Source organism: Didymosphaeria variabile, assembly GCF_027946475.1.
Source record: "Didymosphaeria variabile strain IMI 356815 chromosome Unknown scaffold_3, whole genome shotgun sequence".
Lineage (NCBI taxonomy): Eukaryota > Fungi > Ascomycota > Dothideomycetes > Pleosporales > Didymosphaeriaceae > Didymosphaeria > Didymosphaeria variabile.
In genome coordinates this window covers 3,260,183-3,277,984 of record NW_026611622.1, presented here as the reverse complement: position 1 = coordinate 3,277,984, position 17,802 = coordinate 3,260,183, and positions in this window count along the sequence as shown.

Genomic DNA, 17,802 nt, shown 5'->3' with positions numbered 1-17,802 from the left:
TCTATTATTGCGTAGGCTTAGCTTATAATACATATTTATAGTATTCTAAGAATAGCGTTCTTAAACCCTAATTAATGTGTAGGTTGTACTTCCTTAACTAGGGTAATCCTAATATAACATTATACCTAGATCTATCTAGTATATTAAGTGTAATTATCTCCCTATATCTATAGATCTAAAGTATAGCAGTAACTTTATAAGTAATATATAGTGTGTTTAGCATTTAACTTCTATTTATAATATAGATAGGATAAGCTTCGTCCTTAAGTGTTAGCTAGAGTCCTACTTATAGTATTACTTCTTAGGATATAAAGTTTTCTAATACACCTAAATCTAATAGTGCCTTAATCTATATTTTATTAAGCTAAACTAGTAGCTTAATTAATACCTTACTATTAATAGTATTTAACTCTCTAATAGCATCTCTTTACCTATCTATAAGTCTTTAAGGGTTCCTTAGGCCTTAGGGGCTAGGATCTAGTCTAAAAAAGAACTATCTTTCTTAGGAGCTAGATAGTCTATATTCCCTTATTATTATTTTTTCTATTCCTACCCTTCTCTTCTTCTACTATAGTTATTTTTCTACTATAGTTTCTTTTTAGAAGCTTTACCTTTCTATACTATACTTATTTCTATTTAAATATTAATAACTATTCTTAGTTAGTTAGGGTTCTTACTAAATCTATAGATGCACTTATTATCCTAGTGTCTACTATAATTAATATTTAAGTAAGTTTACTATCTATCTTAGGTGCATATTTTATTATAGAGTATACTAGTTACTATATTTTACGTATTATTTATGCTTAGAAAGTATAATCTTTCTCGCTTATTCTATAGATATTCATCGCATTTATTAATTAGGTAATTATACTATTCCTAATAGTATTACTATTTATTTAGTAGTTATTTACCTCTATATAGCTCCTTAGCTCTATAATAGGTTAGGCACTAGTCATATCTACATTTAATCTATTAGATGTTTAAGTGCTATAGGTTTTAGTAGTCTAGGTAGTACTTTTATAAATAGTCTAGGTTCTTATTATAGAAGTGTTTACTAGGGTTTTATTATACATATCTATAGTCTACCCATTATCTATCTTCTTTTATAATAATTTCTAGTTAGCGTTGGTTGTAAGCTTCTAGTGGTATAGAGAATAATAGTAAGATTATTATAGGTAATAATAATATATCTCTATTTTATAGTTAAATTAGTAGTTTATCTAAGTATTCCTATACGTTTACTCTATTAGTAAAGGTTACTTCTTTACCTTTAAACTATAGGTAAGGTGTTAGTGTCTACTTAACTTCCTTATCTACTATTCTAGATTATTCTTCTTCTGTGTCCTCGTAAAGTTATAAATTAGTTAATAACTCTAATCTAGATTTATTATTAAGTATAAGGTTATTAATAGCGTTTATAATAGTCTATTCTTCGTCCTTAATTTCCTTTATTAGGATAGTAAGTATATTTAACTACCTAATAACCTTATTCTTAGATCTATAGTTCCTGGCAATGTAGCCTAGTTTACTATATATAAAATATATATAAGTCTTAGTCCCTTAGTGTTAGGTTCTATCTAAGATATACATATTAGGCTTATAAAAGCCTAGTCCTTTTCCTTTTCCTTTACCTAAGTAGTTAAACTAGACATCTTCTATTAGCTAGTATCTATAGGAGTCTTATAATTAGCGTTAAGGTCCTTTTAGTAGTGCTCTATAGACTATAGGTACTAGTCGTCTAAAACTAATATTTCTTAGGTTACATTAAAATTCCTATTACAGCGTAAACTATTCTCTATTAATCCTAATTAATTTATTATATAATTTATTAAGGGTTCTAATAATTCCCCTACTACATAGAAGTTCTTCTTATAGAGGTTTCTTAAGACCTTATTTATATATTATTATTAGTAACTTATTGTCCTAGTTAAGTTATATAGCGTTCTTACAGAATTCTACTATATACTTAGCTACTAATTATTATTATATTATAGTTTAAATATTTCGTGCCGTAATAGGTACCTTATTAGTAATTCTAAATATCTATTTAAGGTATTTCTTAAAATTAGCATAGTCTTTAATAATATTAACTGCGTCTATATAGTTATCTATATATTCCTTATCTTTGTTATTATAGTCTATTTCTAGATACTTAGTTATATAGGGTTAAATCTATTCTCTAGCATTACCTTATATATAAGTAGCTATAAAGATAACCTTTTGTTTATCTTTAGGTTGTTTATAGAGTTTAAAGAAGTAGAGGTCTAACTAAAGAAGCTAGATATTAGTATACTTTCTATTACTATAATATAAATTAGGTTTATATGCTTTACTCTTAGAGTTGCCTATTAGAGTAATAGTATTATCTAAAGCTATAGAAGAAGTAGGAGTCCTTATAGTTATATTAAGGGTATTTAAGATATTAAATCTAGAAAGGGTAGCTAGTCCTAAATAGGTTAAGGTTAGTTCTTAGGCAAGACTTACTAAGGGAAGGAAGAAGGGGTTCTTATTAATATAGAAGTATCTTATAAAGTGTAATAAGTTAATAAGGGAGGCCTAAGTAAATCTAAATAATAGATTAAAACTTAGGTTAAATATAAGTATAAAGGTTTATCCTTATATTTCTATATAGGGATCTTACTTAGTTACTTAGGAGCCCTAAATAACTAAGTAGGTTACGTAATAGCTCTTAGCTACTTAGTTATTTAGGAACCCTAAGTAGCTAAGTAAGTTACATAACTACTATCTAAGCGACTTAGCGCGTTCTTATCTTATTACAATCCTAGTTGTTATATCTTCTACCTTTATAAGCGCCCGAACTTCCCCACCATTATCCGGTTCGTAACATTACTATACCTTATTCTTACTATAATTAGTTAAAGATTCTATATAAAATTTTACTATAAGATATACCTAGGCGCCTTACCTATAAGGCTTATATTAGTTCTAATATTTATAGTTCTTATAATATTAATAGTATCTTAGTAGCTAAAAGTATATTATCTACTACTATAGTTCTATCTATATTAATTATCTATAGTGCGTAGTACTAGTTATTCCTAAGCTAAAATTTAAGCTAAACTTATTAAGGCTAAGAAAGCTTAGAAAGAGATTCTAGATGCCCTTACTACTACTTAGGTAAAGGTATTATAGTTATAGAAATAGAAGGAGCTTCTTAATAAGTAAAAGGATTATATAATAGGGCCTCTAGGACTCTATTACTAGCTGTGGCCCTATTAGGGTTGTGGTAAGAGATAAGTAGCGTATAGGGTTATATAGATTACGTATAGTATAAACGTTAATTAATTACTACTATAAGAATATATTACTAAAGACTTAATAGTAATCTTCTATAAGGAAACTAGATATAGAGAACTATATTATAGATTAATAATAAAGGCTTACCCTATAGTAATCTATTATCTCTATATACTACTATCTAATAATGGCTCTATAGGCTCTATTTGTAGATTCTTATAGATCTATAGATCCTGGCTCTATAGCTCTATATCCTTAGCATTTATAGATCTATAGATCTAATTACATAACTCCTTACGTGTTTATATTATGCTTAGCATCTAATCTATAATTATATTCTTCCCCTATATAATCTAATTAGTTACTACTATTATTAATGTAATTCCCATAATTCTATTGTAGCGTAGTAGCTGTAATAGATTATTAGTTAGTATTCTTAGAGGCTAAGCTAGATTAGAAAGAAATAGAGCTAAATACTACTAGTTTATAGAATAGTTCTAAGGAGGGTAAAATAGTTTTTTAAGATACTACTTATACCTTCTCTAATAGTAGTAATCTTTATAATTTACTATAAGGTAGTCTAACTCTTAGTTTAATATCTCTAGGCTTCCTTTAAGAAATTAGTTTAACTAAAATTCTTCTAACTTCTTAAGGTAGTTAAGATTACTTTCTAGTTCCTAGGTATTATTCTATAGGTTCCCTTTCTTATTATATCCTAGCTATTTAATTCTATAGTAGCCCTAACTATTTACTAGTTAGTGCCTATTAATATTTATTACTTCCTACTCTTCTTACTATTCCCTATATATATCTATTTTATAAACTATAGGTTTTATATCCTATAGTGCCTTCTCTAGTAAGGCTATATAGAACACTAGGTATATTTTTATATTATTTAGGAGTTATAGTTTAAACGAAACTAGGGTAACCTATTTAAGGAATTTTTTTTTTTTTTTTTTTTTTTTTTAGAGTAAAGCTACTATTATAACTACCTAATAGTAAAGAAATGGCTAGTTAGTACTATATATTAACTATAAACGGCTCTCTGTTATATTCTATATATAATAAGATAAGAAAAGAGATAAGAAATAAGAAAGGTATAGTTTATAAGGTTCTAGCTTACTAAGGTAGGTTACTAAGGCTAACTAACCTAAATACTAAGGCTTACTAGCTTAATAGTTTCTCTACTACTACTAGAAGGTCTAACTAAGTTATAGCTCTATGCCTCTAAAAAGCTATAATAAGTAGTATAGTATACTTCTTAGTTAGGCTAATACTAAGTATATATTTATATAGAGGTCTTATAATATTAAAATTAGTAAAAGGAGATAATAGAGAGGCTTCTACTATATCTATTAAGTACCTTAGTAGTAGTAATATCTAGTTATTAGGAAGTAACTTATAAGATAATTAAGTAGAAAAGGTATATAATACTTTAAGTAGTAATAGATATTCTATTCTATCTATAAATATTCTAAATATAGTAACTAGATAACTAATTAAGGGTAAAGGCTTTAATCTAGCCTATACTAGTAAAGAGTTTATCTCTATTAATAATATAAATCTAATAAAGCTCTACCTATATATATAGCTTATAAGTATTATACGTAGCCTTTAACTCTAACTCTAATAACCCCTTATACTTAGTAAAAGGATACTAAAGCTTATAGTCTTAGAGAACACTTTTATAGAGCTTATTAGTAAGTTAAGTATACTATTATTATATAATACGTTACTAACTACTTATATAGGTAAGCCTCTATAATAGATAGCTAGGAATAAGGAATTTATTACTAACTAATAAAGGGAGATTATGGCGTTTCTTAAGAACTAGATAAGAGGCTATACTAGCTTTATAGTATAGGTAATAGTATATAAGGCTATAAAGCTAAAGTAGCTTATTAATATAGAGATCCTATTAAGGGTATTAGCATAAATAATCTATATAGGTGGCTATTAATAATAATATAGTAGATATAGTTAAGAGTACTATAGTATATTACTTAGGTTATAAGGTATTAGTAGGTAAGAATAAAAGGTATAGGAGATATTATTAGTCTACCTAGAGAGATTAAGTTACTATTAGAAAGTGCTAAGTATACTATAAGAATATTAAGGAAGTATATTAGTATTTAATTTACTACTAGTTAATACTACGTTAGTATAGAAAAGGTATAAAAAGGAATAAAAAAAAGTATAAAAAGGAATAGAAGGTTCTCTCTTATTATAAGTGTCCTATATAGTCCTATGGGCCTAGATCTAGGTCTAGACCCGTTAAGGATCTTATATAGTCTAATTTTTAGGTAGTCTAGTTTATTTAATAGTTATTTACTAGTAATATTTTTTTATAGTAGCTAGACTTTTTCTCCCTTCTCTAGTATAGGCGTAGGCTTATACTTAAGATTATAATATTTATCTATTTTCCCCTATAGAAATATAGCATCTTATTAGAGTTAGGTATAAATTTATATAATTTCCCTTACCTAGTCTTCTCTATCTATACTCTAAGACCTTATTATTCTAGGTACTTAGTATACTACTAGATTAAATCTATAATTTATAAAGAATAGTAAGACTCTAGTAGCGCTATATTATAAGCTATTATAGGCTAGTTATACTATAGGGAGTAACCCTACCTAATTATTCTATTAGTAGTTTAAGTAATACCTAAGGAATTATTCTACTATTTAATTTATTCTCTTAGTTTAACTATCTATTTATAGATAGTAAGCTATAGATATACTATACTTAATACCTATAAGAGTAAATACTATTTACTAGAATTTTAATATAAAGCGTATATCTTAGTCTATAATAATTTTATTTAGGGCACTATATTATATAATTACTATAGAGGTAAATTAGAATACTATATATTCTACCTTACTAACTTTCTTATGTAGTAGGAAGTATGCGTATTTAGTTATTTTATTAATAATTACTATTATGCTATTATATTTAACCTTATTATCTAGGTCCTTAGACTTTAGTAGCCCTATAATTAAGTCTATTATAATAACCCCCTATAGTCTATTAGGTACCTCTATAGGTTATAGCTATCTATAGGGTATATATCTATTTAGCTTATTTCTATAATAATCCGCATAATCCCTAAGGACTTCTATAACTATTTATTAGGCTTATAGGAAATAATAATCCTATATTAATTATTCTAGCGTTTATTCTATTCCCTAGTAACTATGTGCTAGTGCTTTATAGAATTATTATATAAATTCTCTCTAGATTTTTACTAGAATAAAGATCCTATTAAAGACCTTATATATATTATCTTTATACTTTATTCCTACTAGTAAATAGCTTATACTTTCCTTATTAATTATAGTTTCCTTTTTAATCTAATTAAGCTATATACTAGCTTATATTTCTACTATTACTATAAGCTTAGGTGTATTATATATAATAGTGCTATTAGTATTAAACTTAAGTAAGGCCCCTAATACTTCTACCTTTCTTTAGAGGTCTAGTTATCTACTTAGGGTATTAGCTCTAAGGTTTTCTATTCCTCTAGTATATATAATTTTAAAATTATATATTAATAAGGTCTACGCCTATCTTACTTATTAAGGGGTAAAAGTCTTATTAATTATAAACCCTATTAGATTCTTATAGTCTAAGAATATAGGTGTCTAGTACTTTACTCCTTAGAGGTAAGTTCTCTATTCTTTAAATACTTTAACTATTACTAATATTTCTTTATTATAGATATTATAGTTAAGTTCTATAGCCTTTATTTTTTTAGAAATAATAGCTATATAGGTGTTTTTTATCTATTTTTAGATTTTACTAGAGTAAGTATACTCCTATAATAAAATTTAATATATTAGTTTTAAGTATTACTAGGTAGTATAGGTTAAAGATCTATAGAATAGGTTCCCTTATAAACTCTTCCTTTAGCTAATCTATTACTTATTAGTATTTATCTATCTACTTAAAAGGGACCTCTTTCTTAGTTAACCTTATAAGTAGTTCTATAATCCTAGTCTATTCTAGGATAAACTTCCTATAATAGTTATAAAATCTTAGAAAGGACTAAATATTCTTAATATATTTAGAGGTTCCCTACTTAGAGACTGTTAAATCCAGAAAGGGTAGCTAGTCCTAAATAGGTTAGGGTTAGTTCTTAGGTAAGACTTACTAAGGGGAGGAAGAAGGGGTTCTTATTAATATAGAAGTATCTTATAAAGTATAATAAGTTAATAAGGAAGGCCTAAGTAAATCTAAATAATAGATTAAAACTTAGGTTAAATATAAGTATAAAGGTTTATCCTTATATTTCTATATAGGAATCTTACTTAGTTACTTAGGAGCCCTAAATAACTAAGTAGGTTACGTAATAGCTCTTAGCTACTTAGTTATTTAGGAACCCTAAGTAGCTAAGCAAGTTATATAACTACTATCTAAGTAACTTAGCGTGTCTTTATCTTATTATAACCCTAGTTATTATATCTTCTACCTTTATAAGCGCCTAAACTTCTCTACTATTATCTAGTTTATAATATTATCCCTCCCCTTTTTATTCTTTGCCCTAAAGAATTATGCCCGCTAACTATTATTCTATAAAGTATTATTATAACCTTATTTTTACTATTAAAAACTATAGCATTATTATAGTATTAAAATGCTTATTCTATTAGTTATATACTTATGTTTATAAGGTCTATATTAGTTTAGGGAAGTGTAGTAAGTATTAGAAGTAAGGTTTAAAGTGTAATATTACTATTACTTAGAATAAGTTCTTACAGTTAGTTACTAAGAAGAAGAAGTTAGAAGTGTAATTAGATAAAGTATAAAAGGAGTAGAATACTACTTTTAAAGCTATATATATAGCTTAAGCAAAAGAGGATTAGTTAAAGAAGTAGTTATTATAGAATAAGAAGTACGCTAGTAAAGTTATTATAGTAGAAAGTGTAGCATTAGTAGAGTTAAATAAGAATTCTATTTAGCCTACTTAGCCTACTAGTCCTATAGAGCTTTATCCCTCTATCTAGTTAGTAATAGATAATCTTCCTTCTAACTTCTAGGAAAACATTCCTCCTATATCTAGTAGCTAGGTATATTACTAAATTATTATTATAGAGTAGTTTTTATTCCCTCTAAAGTTACTTCTGGCTACTCTAGTATAGTAGTGGTAGTTATAGACTCTCTTCCTTACTTATTTAAAAAGTAGCTAGTAGTTCTTTCTTAGCTTACCCTCTAGTTCCTATATATTCTCTAAGTGTAGGTAACCTTTCTACTTAACTAACTATTCCTATAGGAATTTATTATCCTAGAAGTCCTTTCTTCTAACTTTATAGTAACCTAGGAGTATTTTAACTTTAAATTCTATTTCTTCTTCTAGCTAGTAATAGAAGGTAGTTTTAACTAGTGTCTCTAGGTCTACTAGTTCTAATAATAATATATAAAATACTAGGTATATCTTTATATCTAGTAGTAATTCTAATCTATAGTTCACTAGTAATATTTATTTAGAAATATAAAATAGTCTAACCTTAATATAATCTAGTTTCTTATATTTTCTCTTCTAAGTTTAAAGATTCTTTATAAGTAGATATACTTTATCCCCTTCTTTAGCTAAGGTGCTATTTTTTATTTTTAGTTTAAGTAGGAAGTTACTTACTATTAAGCTTTCTTAAGGTTTCCTTAGAGTTCGTTGTGTATATTTTTTATATTATCTGCTATATCTATGGCTTCTTTTGCATTAATATTTATTAGTAGTTGCTAGTTAAAGAGATTTGAATATTTTCTATATATAGTATAGTAAGGTGTTTGCTTTGTTGCTATTAATACCTTATTATTATGTACTAGTTGTGCCATAGGTAGTAGTAAAACCTAGTTATTTTTCTATTTATTATAGTATATTTGTAGATATATTTCTATAGTTTAATTTATTCTTTCTATTTTTCTATCTGTCTGCAGATAATATGCTATAGATAGTTTTTATTTTATTCTAATAAGTGCTATAAATATTATCTAGAAGTTTAATATAAAGAGCTTATCTCTATTACTAATAATTATCTTTAGAATGCTGTGGTGTCTAACCTATTTATCTTAAAAGAGGTAAGCTAGTTCTTTAGCTATTATGTTTTTTAGATATGGAATTAATTTAATATAGCTTATAAATTAATATATAATTACCAAAATACTATTATATAAGGTTTTCGTGGCTAGGTTAATTAAGTCTAGTATTCCTATAATAAAGTCTATAGTAATGTCTTTAAAGGGTGCTATTAGTATTCTAATTAGTTATATTTCTCTATACTTAAGATATATACTATATTTGTTCCTTTAGCATTCTACACATTTTTAGATATATCTAGTTACAGCTTCTTTTATTCCTCTAAATGTATAATTTTGTTGTATAAGTTCTATTATTTTTATAATGCCTAGGTGTCCATATATAGGGTTATTATAGTATTATTTAATAATCTTAGTCTGTAGTTATTTTAGTACTTCTTAATTTATAACTAAAAGTTAATTAAGTTCTACTATTAGCTTAAGAGATCTATCTTTAGTTTTACAAAGAATTATTAAGAAGGTCTTAACCTTTTCTCCTACTAGATTACTTTATCTACTAAGCGTATCTGCTTATCCGTTTTCCTTCCCTACTACATAGATAATTTTAAACTTATACTGTCTAGTAGTCTATAACTATCTTTATTATTATAGTATTAGTTCTTTTGTTATTATAAACCTTAGTAGGTTTTTATAATCTATATAGATTTCTAGTATTAAATAACTAAGAGCGTAGATTCTCTAGTGTTTTAAGGCTTTAATAATAGCGTATAGTTCTTTATTATGTATGTTATATTATGTTTCTACGTTATTAAATTTGCATAAGTAGTAGGCTATTAGGTGCTATTTACTATTTTATTCTTACTTTATATATGCTCCTAGTGTAAGATTGCTTACGTTAGTCTTAAATTATAGTAGTTTATTACTTTAGAAGTAAACTAGGACTAGTTCTATAATATATACTACTTTAAGGAGTTAGAATAATATTCTACACTTATCTATCTATCTAAAAGGTGTATCCTTTCTAGTAAGGTTTATTAATAGTATTATAACCTTTGCGTAATCCTTAATAAATTATTAATTAAATCTATAGAATCTTAAGAATTCTTAGATATTCTTTGTAGTTTTTAGTATAGGCTAATTTCTAATACTTTCTACTTTGCTTAGTGCTATCTTAATTCCTTTAGTAGTAATAATATGTCCTAGGAATTTAAGTTATTTAACATTAAATTAGTATTTCTTAAGTTTAATCCTTAAGTGTGCCTTATCTAGTGCTTTTAGTACTATCTATACATATTTAGTATAGTTAGATTTATTTTTAGAGAAGATAAGAATGTCGTCTATATATATAATAATAAATATATCTAAATATTTATAGAGTATATTATTAATAAGTGCCTAAAAGGTTACTAGTATATTAGTAAGTCTAAAAGGCATTACTAAGTACTTAAAGAGTCTATAGCGTAATTAAAATACTATTTTCTATTCTTTACCTTTCTTTATTCTAATTAGGTGGTATCTATCTCTTAAGTCTATTATTATAAAGACTTTTACTCTTAAGAGTCTGTCTCTAAGCTCTAAGATATTAGGTAATAGGTATCTATTCTTAATTATTATATTATTAATTACTTAGTAGTTAACGTATAGTCTATTTAATCTATCTTTCTTTTTAATAAATATAAAAGGACTTACTACTAGTAACTTTAATAGTCTAATATATCCTTTTACTAGATTTATTTTAATAAATTTATATTCTTTATAGAGTTCTTCTCCTATCTTACTATATAGTAGTCTAAAGGATAGCATCTTCCCTTCTTCTAGGTTAATTATATAATCCTAGGGTTAATATTCTAGTAGGTTTACTTTTCCTTCCTTTTCTATAAATATATATATCTATACTTTATACTCTCTTAGTACTTCTAAGGGTATACTTTCTTCCTTCTTCTTATACTTTATAACCTAGTAGTTCCTACTAGCGTCTACTAAGGGTTATTTCTATTTTTTAACTTTCTATTATAAGTCTATATTATTAATAGCACTCTTATCCACTATTAATCTCTATTATTACGTAGGCTTAGCTTATAATACATATTTATAGTATTCTAAGGATAGCGTTCTTAAATCCTAATTAATATATAGGTTATGCTTCCTTAACTAGGGTAATCCTAATATAATATTATACCTAGATCTATCTAGTATATTAAGTGTGATTATCTCCCTATATCTATAGATCTAAAGTATAGTAGTAACTTTATAAGTAATATATAGCGTATTTAGTATTTAACTTCTATTTATAATATAGATAGGATATGCTTCGTCCTTAAGTATTAGCTAGAATTCTACTTATAGTACTACTTCTTAGGATATAAAGTTTTCTAATACGCCTAAATCTAGTAGTGCCTTAATCCATATTTTATTAAGCTAAACTAGTAACTTAATTAATACCTTACTATTAATAGTATTTAGCTCTCTAATAGTGTCTCTTTGCCTATCTATTAGTCTTTAAGGTTTTCTTAGGCCTTAGGGGCTAGGATTTAGTCTAAAAAAGAACTATTCTTCTTAGAAGCTAGGTAGTCTATATTCCCTTTTTATTATTCCTTTTACTCCTACCCTTCTTTTCTTCTACTATAGTTATTCTTCTACTATAGTTTCTCTTTAGAAGCTTTACCTTTCTATACTATACTTATTTCTATCTAAATATTAATAACTATCCTTAGTTAGTTAGGGTTCTTACTAAATCTATAGATATATTTATTGTCCTAGTACCTACTATAATTAATATTTAAGTAAGTTTGCTATCCGTCTTAGGTATATATTCTATTATAGAGTGTGCTAGTTACTATATTTTACGCGTTGTTTATGCTTAGAAAGTATAATTTTTCTTACTTATCCTATAAATGTTTGTTATATTTATTAATTAGGTAATTATACTATTCCTAGCGGTATTATTACTTATACAGTAGTTATTTCCCTTTATATAGCTCCTTAGCTCTATAGTAGGTTAGGTACTAGTTATATTTATATTTAATCTATTAGATATTTAAGTGCTATAGGTTTTAGTGGTCTAGGTAGTACTTCTATAAATAATCTAGGTTCTTATTATAGAAGTTTTTTCTAGGGTCTTATTATGTATATCTATAATCTACCTATTGTCTATCTTCCTTTATAATAATTTCTAGTCGGCGTCTATTATAAGCTTCTAGTAGTATAGAGAATAGTAGTAAGATTATTATAGGTAATAATAATATATCTCTATCTTATAGTTAGATTAGCGGTTTATCTAAATATTCCTATATATTTACTCTATTAGTAAAGATTACTTTCTTACCTTTAAACTATAGGTAAGGTGTTAGTGTCTACTTAACTTCCTTATTTACTTTTTTAGATTGCTCCTCCTCTATGTCCTTATAGAGTTATAAATTAGTTAATAACTCTAATCTAGATTTATTATTAAGTGTAAGGTTATTAATAGCGTCTATAATAGTCTATTCTTTATCCTTAATCTCCTTTATTAGGGTAGTAAGTACATTTAACTATCTAATAACTTTATTCTTAGATCTATAGTTCCTAGTAATATGGCCTAGTTTACTATATATAAAATATATGTAAGTCTTAGTCCCTTAGTGTTAGGTTCTATCTAAGATATATATATTAGGCTTATAAAAGCCTAGTCCTTTCCCTTTTCCTTTGCCTAAGTAGTTAAACTAGACATCTTCTATTAGCTAGTATCTATAGGAGTCTTATAATGCGTATTAAGGTCCTTTTAGTAGTACCCTATAGACTATAGGTGCTAGTTATCTAAAACTAATATTCCTTAGGTTACATTAAAATTCCTATTATAGTATAAACTATTCTCTATTAATCCTAATTAATTTATTATATAATTTATTAAGTATCCTAATAATTCCTCTACTACGCAGAAGTTTTTCTTATAGAGGTTTCTTAAGACCTTATTTATATATTATTATTAGTAACTTATTATCCTAGTTAAGTTATATAGCGTTCTTATAGAACTCCGCTGCATACTTAGCTACTAATTATTATTATAGAATAGTTTAGATATTTTATACTATAATAGGTACCTTATTAGCAATTCTAAATATCTATTTAAGATATTTCTTAAAGTTAGCATAATCTTTAATAATATTAACTACATCTATATAGTTATCTATATATTCTTTATCTTTATTATCGTGGTCTATTTCTAGGTACTTAGTTATATAGGGTTAAATCTATTCTCTAGCATTACTTTATATATACATAGCTGCAAAGATAACCTTTTATTTATCTTTAGGTTATTTATTAAGTTTAAAGAAATAGAGGTTTAACTAAAGAAGCTAGATATTAGTATGCTTTCTATTACTATAATATAAATTAGGTTTATATACTTTACTCTTAGAGTTACCTATTAGAGTAATAGTAATATTATCTAAAGCTATAGAAAAAGTAGGAGTTCTTATAGTTATATTAAGGGTGTTTAAGATATTAAATCTAGAAAGGGTAGCTAGTCCTAAATAGGTTAGGGTTAGTTCTTAGGTAAGACTTACTAAGGGAGGAAGAAGGGGTTCTTATTAATATAGAAGTATCTTATAAAGTATAATAAGTTAATAAGGAAGGCCTAAGTAAATCTAAACAATAGATTAAAACTTAGGTTAAATATAAGTATAAAGGTTTATCCTTATATTTCTATATAGGAATCTTACTTAGTTACTTAGGAGCCCTAAATAACTAAATAGGTTATATAATAGCTCTTAGCTACTTAGTTATTTAGGAACCCTAAGTAGCTAAGTAAGTTATATAACTACTATCTAAGTGACTTAGCATGTCTTTATCTTATTATAACCCTAGTTATTGCATCTTCTATCTTTATAAGCGCCCGAACTTCCCCACCATTATCTGGTTCGTAATAGAGACCTCTTATAGTTTAGTTTATTTAATTTTAAGTTTCCCTAGTTTAACTATAAACCCTAGAAAGATAGTTTAGATTATATAGAACTTATATTTCTTAAGCTTAAGGTATAGCTTAGCCTTATTTATTTATTTAAACACTTCCTTAATATACTCTTTATATTGATATTTATTTATTAAATAGATTAGTATATTATCTAGGTATACTATTATATATTCCCCTAGGCATCCTCTTAAAATAGTATTAATTTATTATTAGAATACTACTAGGGCATTAGTAAGCCTAAAGGGTATAACCTTATATTTAAAAAGTTCTAGCTTAGTTTAGAAGGCTATCTTCTATTCCTTACCTTTCTTTATCCTAATTTAGTAGTATGCATTTTTAATATCTAAGTATATAAAGATCTTTATATCTTATAGCTAATCTTATAGGTCTAAGATTAGTAGTAATAGGTATTAATCCTTCTTAGTTATAGTATTAGTTTTCCTAAAATTTATATAAAATTATAGTTTAGGGTTATTCTTCTTCTCTATAAATATAACTCTATAGGCTATAGAAGATTTAGAAGGTTAAATATACCCTTATTTAAGGTTATTTTTAATATACTATTTAGTAACTTTATATTCCCTTTCTATAGTTTTATAAACTAGTCCCTATATAGGTTATTTTCCTTCTTCTAGCTTAATTTTATAATCCTAATCTATATATTCTAGTAGGTAACCTTCTAGTTTATTAAAGATGTCTATAAACTTCTAGTACTATTTTAGGATACCTAAAATTTATTCCTTACTAGTAGCTAGCTAATAGGGGTACTTAATTTTCTTAGTTCCCTAATAGATAGTTAGGTTAACTTACTTTAGCTATAGTATTCTAAGGATTATATCCTATTAGTTATCTATTTTAGCTAAATCTATAATAAAATTATTAATTATTAATCTATCTAATAGGAAGATACCTAGTGTAGTTTCTATATTAATTTACTCCTAGAATAGTAGTCCCTTAATATTATATAGAGTCTATTATTCTCTTTTATTTATATAGTAGAGCCCTTTTTCTTCTATAAAGTCCTTTAATATAAAGTTTCTAGTAGCTCTACTATTAATTATAGCTTAGATAGGTCTCCCTTAGTATTCTCTATTAAGTATTATATATAGTCTAAGTATCCCCCTAAGGGCTTCCTTACCCTTTAGCTAATACTTAGCCTAGATTTTTATTACTATATGCTTTAGGCACTTATTCTCTAGGTATTTATACTATAGTTATCCCTTAATATATTTATATAGTAGGAGGGGTCCTAGAGCTAATACTAGATATCTACTAATTTTATTTTCTAGGTACTATCTATATACTTTATCCTTTTAGATAAGATTATTATAAGGGTTATCTATTATTTAGATTAGGAAGGCGTAGTATTTCCTCTTTAGTACTAGGTGTATTAGATAATTATCTACTATATATAATATCTATAAGAGTTTGTAATACGCTAGATATTTAGTTAGTGTTTAGGGGTTATTTCCTTTTATAGGTTTAATTTTGTTCTCTAAACGTTCTTCCTTAATTAGAATCTAGTATTTTATTATAATTTAGGGTGTGTGTACTTTATCTACCTACCTAATTTTATTAGCTATTTAAGCCTAGATTTAACTATCTAGTATCTCTACTACTAGAATTATATTTCTTTTAACCTACTTATTAAAGCTAGCAAACTTAGTGTTTCTTAGAAACTAGATCTTTTAGTTCTTATAAACTTTATAGATTATTTCCCTATATAAGTTTCTATAGTAAAAGTGTATTCCCTTAATTTACTATCTAAAGTTAGCTAACCTAATTATCTTAGCTACCTTAAGGGCTAGTTCTTCTAGCTAGAAGTACTCTATTCCTCTAATATAGATATTTTTTCTAGAAGATATAGGTACTTCCTATATAAGTAATAAGGAGAAGGGTCCCTCTCCTTAGAGAGTTAACTAGGATAAGATATTAATTAACTTATTTAAACTACTCTCCTATTTCTTATTATTTAACTTACTATTTAAGTTACTTATATTAAAGAATTTTAGAACTTAGGTATTTTATTCCTTAAGCTATAGAATTATTTATTCTTTTTAGGTTACTACTAACTTTTTACCTATTAGCTAGTATCCTATATCTTTCTTTATTTTTATATATAATATATATATATCCTAGGAATACTTAGCCTAATAGGTAGCCTTATATTCCTTACTACTAGCTAGTTTCTCTTTAATATCTCTTAAGGTTTCTTACTTTCTTAGTTCCTCCTTAGTACCTTTTATAGACTTATTCTAGCTTTTACTTAGGTAGTTCCTAGCTATATAATCTTTTTTACTATAGCTAAAGTAGGTACCTTCTTTATATTACTTTTCCTTTATTATATTCTAACTTAATCTCTTTTCTTTATTAGTATCTAAGACTATTAGGTCCCCTTTATTATAGGTTTTATAGTTTTAGCTATTTATACTATATCTACTTCCTCCCTTATTATCTTACTTCTATAGAAATAATTCGTTATCTACTTAGATAGCTTATTTAATTATTATAGGTAGAGTTATTAGTTTCTCTATTCTAATTATTTTATACCTAATATCTAACTTTAGTTCTTTATAGAACCTTTATATTAGGGCCCTTTCTCTATAGTCTAAGACCTTATTAGCTAGCTACTTAAATACTAATATATAAGCTACCACTATCTTAGTTTATTAGAGTTTTAAAAGTTTTTATTTAGCTATACGTTCCATATTAATATTACTAAAGGTTAACTATAGTTTTTCCTTAAAATAAGTATAACTTATAAAGATAAGATTAGTTTCTATTTTCTAGTTATTAACTTAGCTTATCCTCTAATCTATAAGGTAACTATTAAACTAGTCTATTACTTTTCTAGTAAAGTAGGTAGCTATATAGGCTACCTTCTAGTCTTTATTCCTAAGGTAATCTTAATTTAGGTCTAGGTAAAGAGATATTAAGGCTAGGAATCCCCTAAGTTTAGTTTAAGTACTATTAAACTTCTCTAGATCTATAAGTTTTAGTAGTCTATTCCTTATTTAGAGTTCTATTTACTAGATCTATTCCTTTATAGTATTATTAGCTCCTTCTCCTTTTTCTTCTAGTATAGCCTTGACTTACTTAAGTAATTATTTATAGGCTTCCCTAGCCTTAAAGTTTTTCTTATTAAGGTAGTTAAGTTATTCCTTTATCTAGACTAGGTCTATTAGGTCTAATAATATTAGTTAGTTTACTATAGGAGCTATTATTAATACTAGTAATCTAGGTACGTACCTATAGAGACTCTTAAGATATAATTATTAAAGTGTAATAGGGCCTCTAGGACTCTATTACTAGCTATAGCCCTATTAGGGTTCTAGTAAGAGATAAGTAGCGTATAGGGTTATATAGATTATATATAGTGTTAAATATTAATTAATTACTACTATAAGAATGTGTTACTAAAGACTTAACAGTAATATTCTATAAGGAAACTAGATATAGAGAACTATATTATAGATTAATAATAAAGGCTTACCTAGTAGTAATCTATTATCTCTATATACTACTATCTAATAATAGCTCTATAGGCTCTACCT